Source organism: Rutidosis leptorrhynchoides, chromosome 11, assembly GCF_046630445.1.
Source record: "Rutidosis leptorrhynchoides isolate AG116_Rl617_1_P2 chromosome 11, CSIRO_AGI_Rlap_v1, whole genome shotgun sequence".
Classification (NCBI taxonomy): domain Eukaryota; kingdom Viridiplantae; phylum Streptophyta; class Magnoliopsida; order Asterales; family Asteraceae; genus Rutidosis; species Rutidosis leptorrhynchoides.
In genome coordinates, this window is record NC_092343.1 from 355070632 (window position 1) to 355086379 (window position 15748).

General features: G+C 32.7%; 1 pseudogene; it reads left to right on the top strand.

Moving 5' to 3' along the window:
* The first annotated feature begins 2391 nt into the window (after nucleotides 1–2391).
* Nucleotides 2392–14454, top strand: LOC139877441 (glucan endo-1,3-beta-glucosidase 14-like; annotated as a pseudogene).
* The last annotated feature ends 1294 nt before the right edge of the window (nucleotides 14455–15748 follow it).

Here is a 15748-nt window from a genome sequence, read left to right on the forward strand (position 1 = left end):
ACTATCAATTAGACACACTAATGCAAGACCTATTTCACTAAGACCAACGCTCTGATACCAACTGTGACGATCGCTCCAAATCTATATGGACGAACACGTCATTCATCGATTTCATTACGAGGTATTTGACCTCTATATGATACGTTTTGTAAACATTGCATTCTTTTAAAAAAACACACCATAAATGAATATTTAAATCAAAAGTTTTCGACATCTGATGATTTCTACATATAGACAATCACCGTAAATAATAGTTTACAATAATACTTCCATTGACAATGCAGTCAAAATAAGATACATGGTGATGATTTGGTGAATGCAACGTTTCCTTGAAAAATATGTCATGTAAGACTCCATGCACATAGCTTGTCTAACACATAAGCAAACAACGGAAGACTTCTAGGAAACCTGAGAATAAACATGCTAATAAATGTCAACACAAAGGTTGGTGAGTTCTTAGTTTTATAGTTTCATATAATCTGTATATAAAGGTGGATCACAAGATTTCAGTTGTTTCGTCCAGAAACGTTTATCAAAATATTCTACAAGATTGAGCACCCTGGTAACTAAACTTAACGTATATATAATTTGTACCCTTTGTATAATCATCTTAATAATACACGCAAACCAAGGTGTACGCTTCTCAAATAGCATACGTCCGTTAAAAGGCTAGTGCTCTAGCTCGGACGGGGATATCAAGCCCTATGGATCCATATACTACTACTCGCGCCCACCAGTTCTTATAACCGGCAGTTACTAGTTACCAAAGCTAAGGGATTTTTGGTTCAAACTCAGTATAGAATTTAGTATGTACTTGTGTCCATTGTTTAAAATAACGTGCATGTATTCTCAACCCAAAAATATATATTGCAAAAGTAATTAAAAAGGGAGCAAATGAAACTCACATTAGTAGCATATAAAGTCGTTCACCAAAATGTGACTGAAACTCGGATTACCATTTAACCGTAGATCTCAACCTAGAGAACATATGTTGGTCAATAAATGTCTATTAAGCTAGGTCAGGTCATACTGTATCACAATCCTAATGCTCGAGATCGACATACAAACGTTATCCAAAGTCGTTTCAAAAAGTCAATTTTGAAAATAGTTTAACAAAACGAGACGTACCTTATATAAGTAATCTTTATTAATAATAATAATCTTTATTAATATTAATAATAATATAAATAATAAAATAATTAATAATAATTACGGAGTAATATAGTAATACAGATAGATAGATGAATGATATGTAACTGAGCCAGAATTCGAGCTTTTATAGATGTGGACTGGACAGGGCTGCCATGCGATCTCATGGCCTCCAAGACCATTTCCCATGCGATCGCATGGGATGGATTTCCAGCTCACAATGATTTTTGTCCCGTTGTTTGTCGACATATTATTTAATTTATATTTATAATATATAATTTATATAATTAATTATATATTATATTAAATTCACATGCATAGTTGACTTGTAATTTTTGTTCCGATAGGTCGTACGTCATCACGCGACTTATGTCCAGGTTCTGATTTTTTGAATGTCCCTTCGTACGCTGAGAAAACTTGTATTTTCCGTTTCGTAACTCGTACCTTTGTCAAAATATAGTCTTAAATTATCAATAAACTATATCACTAGAATTGTAACTTATACACTTGAGTGTTTTTGGTCATTTACTTTGATAAATTATCGTCTCGCTATTTGTTAATATATATATATAATATCAAATTGTTTTACGACCAAGTTAATATTATATTTTATCGTATTGTTAAATATATATTTTCAATATTAATAAACACGTTTTAAAATACATATCGCAAGTTATTCATATATCTAATTCCAACCGTTAATATTCCTTATTATTGTATGTGTCCAAATTACGTTATTTAAACAAACACTTTACCATTTATTTCGAATATCGTTAAAAATGAACGATTTCCCAAATTAACGTGGACCTCACAACAGAGACTCGTAATAATATTATAATCCTTAAGGGACTCAATAAATATCTTTTAATTCAATTGTTTGGTATAATCTTTTAACTCCGTAGTTAACTATATTAATCAGATAATCAAACCAATAAGGTTAATGCACAGTATCGTATTCATAACACTTTGTTACATTTTCAAGTTATAGTATATATATGTATCTATTTACATATAATTGTTCGCGAATCGTTGAGAACAATCGAAAGGTAATTGAATAGTTTAAAATTTTGGGATTCAATTTAACAGACTTTGCTTATCGTGTCAGAAACGTTAGAGATTAAGTTTAAATTTGGTCAGAAATTTCTGGGTCATCACATAACCCCTCTGAGTTTTGTTTTTCTCCGGCGACTGAGGATCACTAAGGAGTAGCGGTAGTGATTCACAATTGTGTGTAAAATTTCTATGGCTGCTATCTTCCGTACACTTCTTTTCTGCTATTCACCTTATCAAGTAAATTTGTAAATTCATTGAATTAAATTTCTTCTTGTTAATATCGTTGTGAATTACATTTCTTCTGTTTTAGTTTTACTGATTGGTTGTGTACTTTCGTATGTTAGTTTTTTATTTTTATATGATTTGAATTTGTGGATTTTATTACTGTTTTTTATTGTTAATAAATGTATTTTATTTTTTTATTTTTTTTTATTTTTTTGTGGTTTTTGTTATTTTTTTTAACCACAGGCCAAGTCAGAATTTACGAACAACGAAAGAAATTCACAAGAATTAAATATTAATATAAAAATTTCATATATATTTCGTATACAATTGAATCAAATAATTAAAAAATATTATATATTGTTCATATTTAAGGGATGTTAATATTTAAGGGATGTTATTAGCGATAAATATACGTAGTTATTTATTTACGTAATTGTACTCCTAGTATTAAGGATAGTTTGTTGTACATTTACTTATCCTCAAAGATTGTATTCATTGTAAATATTAATGATATCCATCTTACACATCGTGGTGATTTAATTCCTTATATGGTATCAGCTAAAAATTCGATCCTCTTCTTTTCTCCCAACTAAACCGATCGGCTGTTAGGGTTTTACCATGGTTTCATCGACATCTTCTTCTTCTTCTTCACCTGATGGTTCCTTATCCATGAATACCATTCTTCATATGCTTACAATTAAGCTCTCTTCTTCAAATTATCTTCTATGGTGTCATCAAATTGAGCCTCTTCTTGCCTACCGAAAGCTTACTGCTTATATTGATGGTTCTTTACCTAAACCATCACCTACTATTGTCGCAGATGGTGTTTCATCTCCTAATCCCGATTACATCGGTTGGATTGAAGGCGACCAGCTTGCTCTTATCATCCTTCAATCTTCTCTAATAGAAGAATCCATGGCTGTTGTTTTTGGGTTAAAAACCGCAAGAGAAGTATGGACTGCACTTAAGGATGCGTACAGCTGTGACTCAGTCGATCGTATGCACACGCTTCGTGATGCTTTACGACAACTTCAAAAAGGGAACTCATCAGTTGCCGATTATGGTAAGAAATTCAAATCGATATGTGACCAATTGACTATTTTTGGTCACTCCATAGATGATGCAGATAAGTTTCATTGGTATCTATGTGGTTTAGGTGCAGGGTTTGAAACTTTTTCAACTACACAACGTGCTCTTCGACCACGTGCTACTTTTCGTGCACTTATGTCTCAGGCTGAGAGCCATGAGCTTTCTTTGAACTCGGTCCAATCTTCGGTCACAACACAGGCTGCTTTTTCTGCTAGCTGTTCTTCCAGTCCACGTTACTCTAATTCTTCATATCGTGGACGTGGTAATGGATCTCGTGGCCATGGACGTAGTCGTGGAAATTACATTAAACGCCCACTACACTGCCAGCTTTGCCATAAAGACGGCCATTATGCCTCTACTTGTCCTGATTACTCTTATTCGGCTAGGAATCCGACTATGGATGCGAACCTTGCACACGCTTTTCATTCGAACTGCCAAATTTCTCCAAATACAGCGGATTGGTATGTTGATTCTGGTGCTTCTACTCACATGACATCTTCATCTTCTCATCTTGATTCGGCAGTTAAGTATACAGGTAATGAAACCGTGACTTTTGGTAATGGTAAAACTCTTCCTGTTTCCCATATTGGTCATTCTTTTGTTTCTCCGGAATTAAAATTATTTGATGTTCTTGTAGTACCCTTTATTACAAAGAATCTCTTACCTGTTAACAAGTTAACTACTGACAATCCTGTTGATGTTTTGTTTTCTGATCATACATTTGTTATTCAGAACCAACAGACAAAGGAAATTCTAGCAACGGGAAGGCGTAATCATGATCTTTATATGCTTGAACGCGGACAAAAAGCCTTTCTTGCACGGATACGCTCAAGCAAGCTTCGAGAATCTTTTGAACTTTGGCATAACCGTTTAGGGCATGTTTCGTTTAGTACATTTTCTTTTTTGAATAAAATAGGTCGGTTATCGGTAACTTCAATTTTGCCGAAACCGGGTCTTTGCTCTCCTTGTCAACTCTCTAAGAGTAAACATTTGTCGTTTAATAATAATGAGAAACGTTCTTTACATGCATTAGATTTAATTCATTGTGACTTATGGGGACACGCTCCCGTTACTTCTACTAACGGTTATCGCTATTATGCTATCTTTGTTGATGATTTTTCCAGGTTCACTTGGTTTTATCCTCTGAAAACCAAATCTGAATTTTTTGGTATCTTTAATGCATTTGTACGCCTTGTTCAAAATCAGCTTGAACGTAAGATAAAAGTATTTCAAAGTGATGGTGGTACTGAATTTTTAAATGTCAACGTGCGAAAATTATTGACTGATAATGGTATTCATCATCGCATCTCGTGCCCTTATACGCCTCAACAAAACGGCCGGGCTGAGTGAAAACATCGTCATATTACAAAAATAGGGCTTGTTGTGATGTTTCATGCTCATACTCTGGCTACTTTATGGACCGATGCCTTTAGTTCGGCAGCTTATATTATTAACTGATTGCCGTCACCTGTTTTGGATAATAAATCTCCTTATGAGCTGTTGTTTAATACTATGCCAAATTATGATATACTATGTACATTTGGGTGTCGTGTTTTTCCTTATCTACGTGATCATTCTCCTCACAAGCTCGCTCCACGTAGTATTGAATGTGTCTTCATTGGTTATAGTGCAAATTACAAGGGTTACTGTTGTCTTGATATTGCTAGTGGACGTACATATATCACTCGTCATGCTCAGTTTGACGAGTCCTCGTTTCCTTACACCGGTGTTATGCCCGCTATTAATCTTGGTACTCTTTTTTTTACCAATTATGATGAGGCCATGCATGTTGCGCCTCTTGCTAATGAGACACATGATATTTCTGTCCCGCCATCACAAGATACTACTTCATGTGCTTTATGTCCGGACCATGTACCATCTACTCCAGTTACTACTACATCTGTCTCCACTTCACCTGACCCACCTACGATAGCTCTCATCGAGCCACCTATGGCAGCTCCCATCGAGCCACCTATGGCAGCTTCCTCAGACTTAGCTGCTTCTTCTCATGTGCCTTCTACTTCGGCGCATCCTATGACTACTCGCTCTAAATCGGGTATTTTTAAACCAAGATATATTGTTGACTTTGCGCATCTTTCATCTTCTCCTCTTCATTGTGCTTTGCTTGCCACCTCTACACCTAAAAGTTACAAAATAACAGCAAAAGATCCTGAGTGGTTTGCGGCTATGCGAGACGAAATGCATGCGCTTCATCAGAATCATACATAGGAGTTGGTTCCACGACCGAAACATGTAAATGTTGTGAGTTCTAAATGGGTGTTTCATACTAAATACCATGCGGATGGTTCTGTCGATCTTCTCAAGGCTCGACTTGTGGCTCAAGGATTTACTCAGGTTCCCGCGATTGATTATTCTTCCACTTTTAGTCCGGTTGTTAAAGCCTCAACTGTTCGTATTGTTCTTTCTTTGGCCACTCTTCATAAATGGCCATTGCATCAATTAGATGTTAAAAATGCTTTTCTTAATGGACATCTCAATGAAACTGTCTTTATGGATCAACCTCCTGGCTTCATTAATCCGCGTTTTCCTACTCATGTGTGTCGTCTCAAGAAGGCTCTTTATGGTTTAAAGCAAGCACCCCGTGCTTGGTTTCAACAGCTCAGTCAGTTTCTTGTCCAGTTAGGCTTCTCTTGTAGTCGCGTTGATCCATCTCTTTTTGTTTATAAGCATGGCTCGTGTCTTTTATATCTCTTGGTTTATGTTGATGACTTAATTCTCACTGGCAACAATGCTTCTACTATCCGCCGGTTTATCTCTCGTTTACATACTGAATTCGCCATTAAAGATCTTGCCGACTAAGTTATTTTCTTGGTTTAGAGGTTCTTTATACGGAGTCTGGTTTATTTCTTAGCCAGTCTAAGTATGCGCATGATAAACTGACACGTGCAAAATTGCTTGATTCTAAACCTGCTCCTACTCCTCTACCTACGGCTGAGAATTTTACATTGGCTGGTAAACCCTTTGATGATCCCACTTTGTATCGCTCTCTAGTTAGTGCATTACAATATCTTACTATTACTCGACCTGATCTTTCCTATGCGGTTAATCAAGTGAGTCAGTTTCTTCATGCACCCACGGTTGATCATTTTCTTGCTGTCAAACATATCATTAGCTATGTGAAAGGGACTATTGCTTATGGTCTGATGTTTCATCACTCACCGACTCCTTCCTTACTTGGTTATTCCGATGCGGATTGGGCTCGTTGCATTGAGACTCGTCGATCCACTTATGGTTACTCAATTTTTCTGGGTGGTAATCTTGTCTCGTGGAGTGCTAAGAACAACCTACTGTTTCTCCCTTCAGTTGTGAGTCTGAGTACAGAGCTCTTGCTAATACTGCTGCTGAAATTATTTGGATTACTCATCTTTTACGAGAACTGCATGTGTTGCCACCGGATCACCTTACTATTTTGTGTGATAATAAGAGTGCTTTATTCCTTAGTCAGAATCCGATTTCTCATCGAAGGTCAAAACACATTGACATTGATTATCATTTTGTTCGTGAACTTGTCTCCTCTGGTCGTCTCTACACTAAGTTTATTCCTACCACATTACAACTTGCGAACATATTCACGAAGAGTTTACCGAGACCGTTGTTTGAGAGTTTTCGTACCAAGTTACGTGTTATTCCTCCGCCACTTCACTTGAGGGGGTATTAGCGATAAATATACGTAGTTATTTGTTTACATAATTGTACTCCTAGTATTAAGGATAGTTTGTTGTACATTTACTTATCCTCCAAGATTATATTCATTATAAATATTAATGATATCCATCCCACACATTGTGGTGATTTAATTCCTTATAGATGTTAATATTCATAGGTAGCGGATGTTAGCAATCAATTTACAATTTTTAATACATTATAACTGACCTCTTTGAAGAGTTGAAAGTGACAAAACATTCACATGCAACTCCCTATCTCCACCTATGTTTTTAACTAAGCTTATAAATATATTTTCTTTGTCACAAAGTTAAGACAAAATTTACATTTTGGCATTATTTTTTTATAGTTGTCAAATTCATAAACTAAAATGGTAATGCAATCATGATTTTGAGAGTTAGAATTTTTATTATTATTATTATTATTATTATTATTATTATTATTATTATTATTATTATTATCTTTTAGAATTTTATTTAACAATATAACTATTTTTTGGAAAGTGATTCTTGCACACAACATTTTAATTCATTTATATTATTATTCTATAGTATAATTAAGGGTATAATAGTAAATTATGTGTAGATAGATCAAAAAGTAGTGTGTGAGAATTAAGATATAATTTTACTAACTATTAATTGTTGTGATTGCACATATAGGTTAGGAACTAATTATTGGATATTGTATTTATACCTATCGGCAGTCAAGTCTTTTCAAATTATTTTAAGTTGTTAAAGTTGCATGTTTATCAGTTTTTTTACAATTTTTATATGAATGTTGTCTATAACTATTGGGACTTATTTGATGTATCTGATGATTAGAGTCGTCTCATTATTCTCGAAGGTTCTTAAGAAAAAAAAGTTTGACCATTATAAACGTGAAATCTTTAATTTTTAATACATATAAAAAGATAGGTAATACTAAAAATGTATCAATAATATAAGAAGCTCACGTGCGAATAAACTGTTCGATAAATGAATTTTCGTGATTGATAATGAAAAAAATATATAAATGAATACATAATTATATAGGACTTTCAAATTTTGGGCCCTTTCAAAATTATGGGTCATGTTTGATTGCACATTTTCCACATGTACTTAAGACGCATTTGCTGATGATGAGTTTTGATATTAATGTATTTTATGCTTCTTGAATCTAGTTTTCATAATCTTCGGTTTATAATTTAGATTAATTTGTATTTTACTGAATTTTATATTTGCTAGAGTTATTTTTTGGTATCAACGGCGTTGGAGTTGGGGTTAACTATGGACGAATTGCTGACAATCTTCCATCTCCTTCGCAAGTACCCGGCCTCCTTAATTCGTTAAACATTAACAGAGTAAAAATTTGTGACGCCGAACCTAAAGTGTTAGAAGCATTTGCACGAACCAATGTCCAATTCATCATTGGTTTAGGTAACGAAAACCTTCAAAAAATGAAAAATCCTCAACAAGCGCAAACATGGATTCAAAAGAACGTACAATCTTATATTTCACAAACAAAGATCACCGGCATCAATGTAGGAAACAAGGTTTTAGGAGGGGCAGATGCTCAATTAGCATCACATTTATTACCTGCAATGAAAACTATGTATCACGCTTTAGTAAATCTTGGACTAAACAAACAAATTTACATAACTACATCTCATTCTCTTCAAATTTTACCTACTTCGTTCCCTCCTTCTCAAGGTTCGTTTAAAGAAAGTATGGTGCAATATATAAAACCGATACTTGACTTTCATGCTCAAGTTGCCTCGCCATTTTTCATCAACGCGTATCCTTATTTTTCATACAAAAGTGATCCATACCACACGTTCCTTTGGAATACGTACTCTTTGAACCAAACAATGGGTCGGTTGACCCAAATACGAATTTAAAGTATGATAATATGTTGTATGCACAAATTGATGCGGTTTATGCTGCTATTAAGGCTTTGGGTCACACCGATGTTGAAGTTAAAATTTATGAAACGGGTTGGCCCTCTAAAGGCGATAAAAATGAAGCTGGAGCAACAATAGAGAATGCGGGAATATATAATAGAAATTTGATGCAGAGAATGCAACAAGGGCAAGGTACTCCGGCACGTCCTTCACAACCGATTGATATTTACATTTGTGCCCTTTTTAACGAGAATCAAAAGCCTGGTTTCACGACAGAGCGGAACTTAGAATATTATTATCCTGATGGCACTTTGGTCTATAACCTTAGCGGAAAAAGTTATGTTCCTCCTCAGAAAGACTTTTCATCTTCACACAAAAACGTAAGAAAAATTTACTTACGTTTGTCACAAAAATATTGTTTATCGAATAAAATACACAATTTAAGAAAAACATATTTGTTTATTGTGAGTTTTTGTTGGTATATAATGATTGTTTGTTATATTATATGCAGGTCATATTGTCCCTTTTTAATGTTATTCTCTTTTTGGTTATTGGATCATACTTTTCTCTTATAAGAGATGGAAAATGAAGTTCAAATTGGTGACAATACCTAAATAGAATGGTCGTTAGAGGTAACATTTTAATTTATTTATTTATTATCTTTTATTTTTAAGACATGGTTGATAGTTTTCATCTTTATTCGCCTATTCTTCACCTACCGACAATCACCTACTGTTTAGTTATGTTATGCTAATAATAGTGGTAACTAGTTGGGTGACCTGGCTTTGCACCGGTTCTTCACTCTTGATTAACATTAATTACATAGCTAATTATTGAAAAAGTAAATATTTATCATCTTTTTTGTTTTATTTTTCGTTTTGTCGAGGAAGGACTCAACATAGTTATGTAATTGATTTGTAATAAGCGTGAAAATAATTATTCATCATTTTTTGTTTTAATTTTCGTCTTGTCGAAAGAGAAGACCCAAATGCTCAATCAATAAAGTGAGACATCAACGATTGGTACAAACTATTTAATAAAATAGAAAAAACTATTTATGTTATATATATATATATATATATATATATATATATATATATATATATATATATATATATATATATATATATATATATATATATAATAAAAATAATAATAATAACAATAAAACAATTATTAGAAAATGAGTTACATGGTTAATTTGTAATAAGAGAAAAAGTTAAACAATAATAAAGTAAATTATGTGATTTAATAATAAAAATAGTAATAATATAATAACAACAATAATAATGAATAGTTATTAGATAGTAAAAAAAAATTTGATTGATTTATAATGGGTGAAAAGTTTTATGGTTAAATTATAATGTGTGAAAAGTTTGTGGTAAGTTTATAAAGATTATAAAGTTAAGTATTATGAAGGATGTGGTTGAATTATAATAAATGAAAAGTTTGCTGTGAATTTGTGAAACTTTTAAGCTTAACCATTCACTTGGTCTCGATCTTTTAGATATATAGAATAATAACGACATATCTTCAATAAAACATAAGATTTTTTTAATATATAATGTTGAAAATACATTCATCCGGCCACTTTAGAACTTTGATATTGTTCGGAACCCATCAGTTATCAAATGGGCAAATGGCCCGAAAAAGTAACCAAAGTTACCCAATTTGACAATCAAGGTAACCCCCAATTTACACAAGCCTGAAAAGGACTAAAATTTAATTTTTGCTCAATAAAAGGATTACGTGTTTAAAAGTTTTAAATTTGAGATAATATGCGTTAAAAGATTTTAAAATTGAAGTAATCGTCGTTAAATGCATTAACAGCCGTTAGTCAAAAATATAAAATTGGTCCCTGAAGTTTGAGAAAAAAAAATTGCACCATATGTCCTGTAATCAAATTGGTTCTTGTACAAAATTGGTCCCTGTACAATACAAAATTACATATCATAGTAGCAACCACTTACATCACTCATCTAAACCCCATTTTCACCGATGCCTAAATACATATCAGATCTGCCATTTGGATGCTGGATTTATCAATCAAAACCCCATTTATCATAGCAGCAACCATCATCGTGTTCGTCAAAATCCACTCATATTCAAACCAATTTATCTTGATTGTAATTATTTGATACAGATCTGAAAATTAAATGATGTCCAGCTCGTCCGATAGATCTGAGAGTCCAAAAGAAATTAATTTGTCACCAGTTTCGTTATTGATGAACAATGAAGAACACTTCATATGAACACCAAAATTGATCTCAATTTTCGGACACTTTTAGAAATCAACTCTTTCACAAAATATGTTACAAATCATTATACTAACACTCGTCAAGCATTAATCGATCTAGAAACATAGCAGAAATCACGAATCGATTTGTTGATCGAAAACGAATAAAGTTTGACTTCGATTCTATTAATTATTTGATGTTTCTCCATTTGTTATGATGATCCACGTAGCAAAATCAAGTCGTGAGGATTCCAGAACACTTCTCAGATCGTCATTTGGAGGAGTAAAACTCTCTAAAATGATTAATCTTCATTTTTCGGTTCAAAGGTGATGAAATTGATCGAATCCTCATGAATCTCACTATGTTTATGTAATTTGATCATGAACGAGCTTTAGATTGATGTTGTTGATCGTATTTTTGTGCCTAATTTGTATGAACAAATCGTGTATTATGAAGATGATGAAGAGGATGATGGGTGCAATCTTAAAAAAATTGTAAGGACCATTTGTGTATTTTTAACTAATGATCGTTAGTGAATTTGACGAAGATTACCTCAATTTTAAATTTTTTGAACACGTAATCCTTTTCTTGCTCAAAAATAAAATTGGAATCCTTTTCGGGCTTATGCGAATTGGCTGTTACCTTAATTGTCAAATTGGGTAACTTATGTTACTTTTTCGGGTCATTTGACCTTATCAAATTTGTGGGCTCACTGGCTCAGTGTTTTCAAACCGTCTAATTTAAAGTTATAAAGCGAACCTTTTTACATTCAGGTTCCATAACATCAAAGTTTTACTAAAAATGACAAATATGTCGATAAAGTTTTATAAACTTTTATGTACTCAACTTAGCATACCGAGTCCTACATGGGTCGGATCCGTATATATCATACGTTAGGAAAATGGATAAAGACTTGCTAAATACAGAGTGTGAAAACTTAGAGTATGGTTACTAGTCTACTCTACCTTTTTATCTCCATCAACAATCATGGAACATAGAATCTTACTGTAAACAAAATTCTTCATGTCTTATAGTATACAAAAGTCCAAAATTTTGTTTAATCTAACATGAAAAAGTCATCCTTCTATTTGCTTAAAAAAAAAAAAAAAAAAAAAAAAACCATATTATATAAAAATACTACAAAGATAATAATATGAAAACTCGTTGTTGCTTTTGGTGTACTTCTTTCATGTCCACATTCTATCTTCACTTTCATCAATTATTAAAATTTATGAATTATATATCAAAAGGTCACATAGGTTTATCGTTTCGTTATTATAAGTAATCTATATCTATATTTGTGAAAGATTTTAATATGCCATCTAAATTTCTGTTTAATTCATTTTATACCAAATTTGCCTAAGTACTCAATAGAAAAATGTAAAAAACACAAATAACCATGTTTTTCTTGAAAACATTATTTATATTACTTTTTCTTTTTTTAAATACACAAGTATATCTTTTTAAAAAAATTTAAATGAGTTTTTATGCATGATTGGTATAATTGAAAATTATATAAATTTATATGATTTTAGGTAGACTATAAAACCATTTTAAAATATGGATAATCTAAAAAAACTAATTGATAAATTGAGGTGACTTTAATTTTAATCTCTAAAATTTATATGTGATAGTGGCACTTTTCCTTCGGCATTCGGTGGAACGATATCTTAATGTTTCTTTTCTCCTTTTCTTTTCATGACACGACTATCTCATATTAATAGTTCATTATTTAATTTTAAGCTGTTCAAATTAATAGTCTGCTTTCAATAGATGAGAATAATAAGGTTACGTACCTTCATAGCCTTAGCTTTTGCGTACAAGACAAAAAACATGGTAAAAAATAAGGGTAAAACTGTAAGATAAAAAAAAATAGTGTAACAATGAGATTTTTTAAGCTGTGTCTTTTTTTATCTGAGTAATATTAAATTAGGATGGCTGAAGTACCATCGTATTATATAACTTTGGATCAAGTAGGGTATCTTTCAAATTGAAAAGCTCAAGAATGTAACTTGAGTACGGTCGTTTTCGCTTGTTTTTTCGTACACGTTGAAAACAGTTCTTTAGCTCTCATTTAAATGTTATGATTTGTGAAAACGGGTTGCACCATATGACATCACATTGATTTTCACCTAAATTGATAAAGATTCTTGATAGTGGATTTCCACATCAACAAATACATTACAAACTTTTCAAGTTTTCTTAATGGTCAGCTTGTTTTTAAGAGGACAAGTTGACATGAAATTTAGACTTAATTGACATACCTTCAATCCTTAACCTTACGTTGGCGCTATGCCACATGGCAGTCTGCTATTGGTCTTAATTTCACACAATTTGTCTGACTTGGGGTCCATTTGATCAAGCAATGTTGATATTTATGTGAATTTAGTGTACACTTTTGAAGGTGATTATTCCACCAAATCTTATCTCTTATTTATGTCAAATTACATATGAGAAGAATTCAAATATGACGATTAGTCATAAATTCTTACTTTTCTTGCTTATCTTGATCTAATGAATTGCATACTTAAATGTTACAGGTGAGAAGGATTCACATTCATGGACACAAACATGTACCACCTTGGCATATTCATAGTACCCATTGTTACAGTCATACACCAAAACATATTTCATCTTTTTTTATTTTTATTTTAAATTACAGCAAATTATTATACTGAATAAAAGTACTGTTAGATATACAAATAAATTGAACTGCATCGGCATTCAATATGAACATAAAAAAATGAGCCAAAGAAATATTATTTATAGATTTTATTTAGACTACTCTCAACGGGAGCGCCGTTGAGATTAGTCTTCAAAGCCGTTGGAAGACTCCATTGCTAGCATCATGTCACTGGAGCATCCTTGGATGACTGCGAACCAACATGTCGTTGCATAGCAATGTTGAAGGACGCAACTTTGCTTTATTTATTTGTAAAATACGGATAAAGAGTTGTACATTGTATTAAATAATTAATTTATGTGGGTCCATTTGATGGTAAATGTGCATGTCATTGATATTAAGGAGTGTGATGAGTTAAGTGATAGGAAGAAGTTGTTGAGGTGGCGCTGATGTGGCAAAATGTGGTTGTATGACGGGTGTCATGATTAAGAGTAGTCTTATAGTTTTCTGTTTCATCGTCTGTGATTGTTGTTATTGTTTTCTGTTATATGATGAGATTTCATATTCTATATATTCAGCTTAGTATCTATAGAGTTTTGTTGACTGAACATTTGATACTGTATGTTAAGTACGAATCATCGTCATCTGAATATTCATCGTTCATCGTCATGTGATGATGATACAAGATTACAAATGTTCCTAATCTCTCTAAAATGACATACTCGGCAAAAGAATGATATTAAAAAGAACTGTTGGTGTATGACACTGAAAACCTTTCCCATTTTAGTGCTCGCCCTTTAAATCTTCACATAATGAGTTCTGTTGAATGTGTGAAGAAGAATTGAAACAAGGAAGGTTTAATCTCACGACTTGCAAAACAAAAGCTCGTGCTTGCGAAATGATGAATAGAGAAGCTGGAACTTTCGATCATAAGCTCGCGAGAGGGTGGTAATAACTCATGATCGCAAGAAAGGGACTGGGCGGCCAGAATTAATTTTCGACTAGGACTTCTCGTTTGATTCCAATTCGTCTTCATTTTGCACTTCTGTAACCTTTAACCCTTGAGCACGAAAATATCAATAAAAATTCTCTAGTTAGCCATGGACTAAAGAAATCACAACGATTACATATAACCACGTTAAATTACTTGTATCGATTCACTTTTCGCATTTCTTTCCTTTCGTTTATTATTGTGGGTGAGTGATTTTCTGAATTCACTTGCGTTGTTTGAGTCCCATAATCCTAATAACTGGTATTCAGAGCTCAAGGTTCGATTTGTGAACGACGGCAGAAAATGGAAAAGTTAAGAATCGATCAGTTTGATGGAAAAGAGTTAGGATTTTGGAAGATGCAATTTGAGGACTACTTGTATCGGATGAAATGTCCCGTTCATATTGATTATAAACGTTCCATATTAATTGATTTCGTTGCGAGGTTTTGACCTATTGATGTTAAAGCTAAGGTATACGAAATAGTTTATATTTTACTAGGAAAAACTATTAAATACGATACAATTTTACACAAGATATTTATTTATTTATAGAATGGATATACTTAAACCTTGCTACAACACTTATAGGCAGTGTACCTAATCGTACAGTAGTGTAGTTTTTAGTAAGTCCGGTTCGTTCCACAGGGAAATCTTTAAACAAAGCTCAACGCTATATTAGTTTACTTTTATAAAAATACAAACATATATATAAGTAATATTATTATTATAAAGGGGGATTTTTACCGTTTAATGACCGGTTTGTCGATTTTAAAACTTTAGTCGCAGTTAAAACCTAATGTAAAATATAAAATAAATAC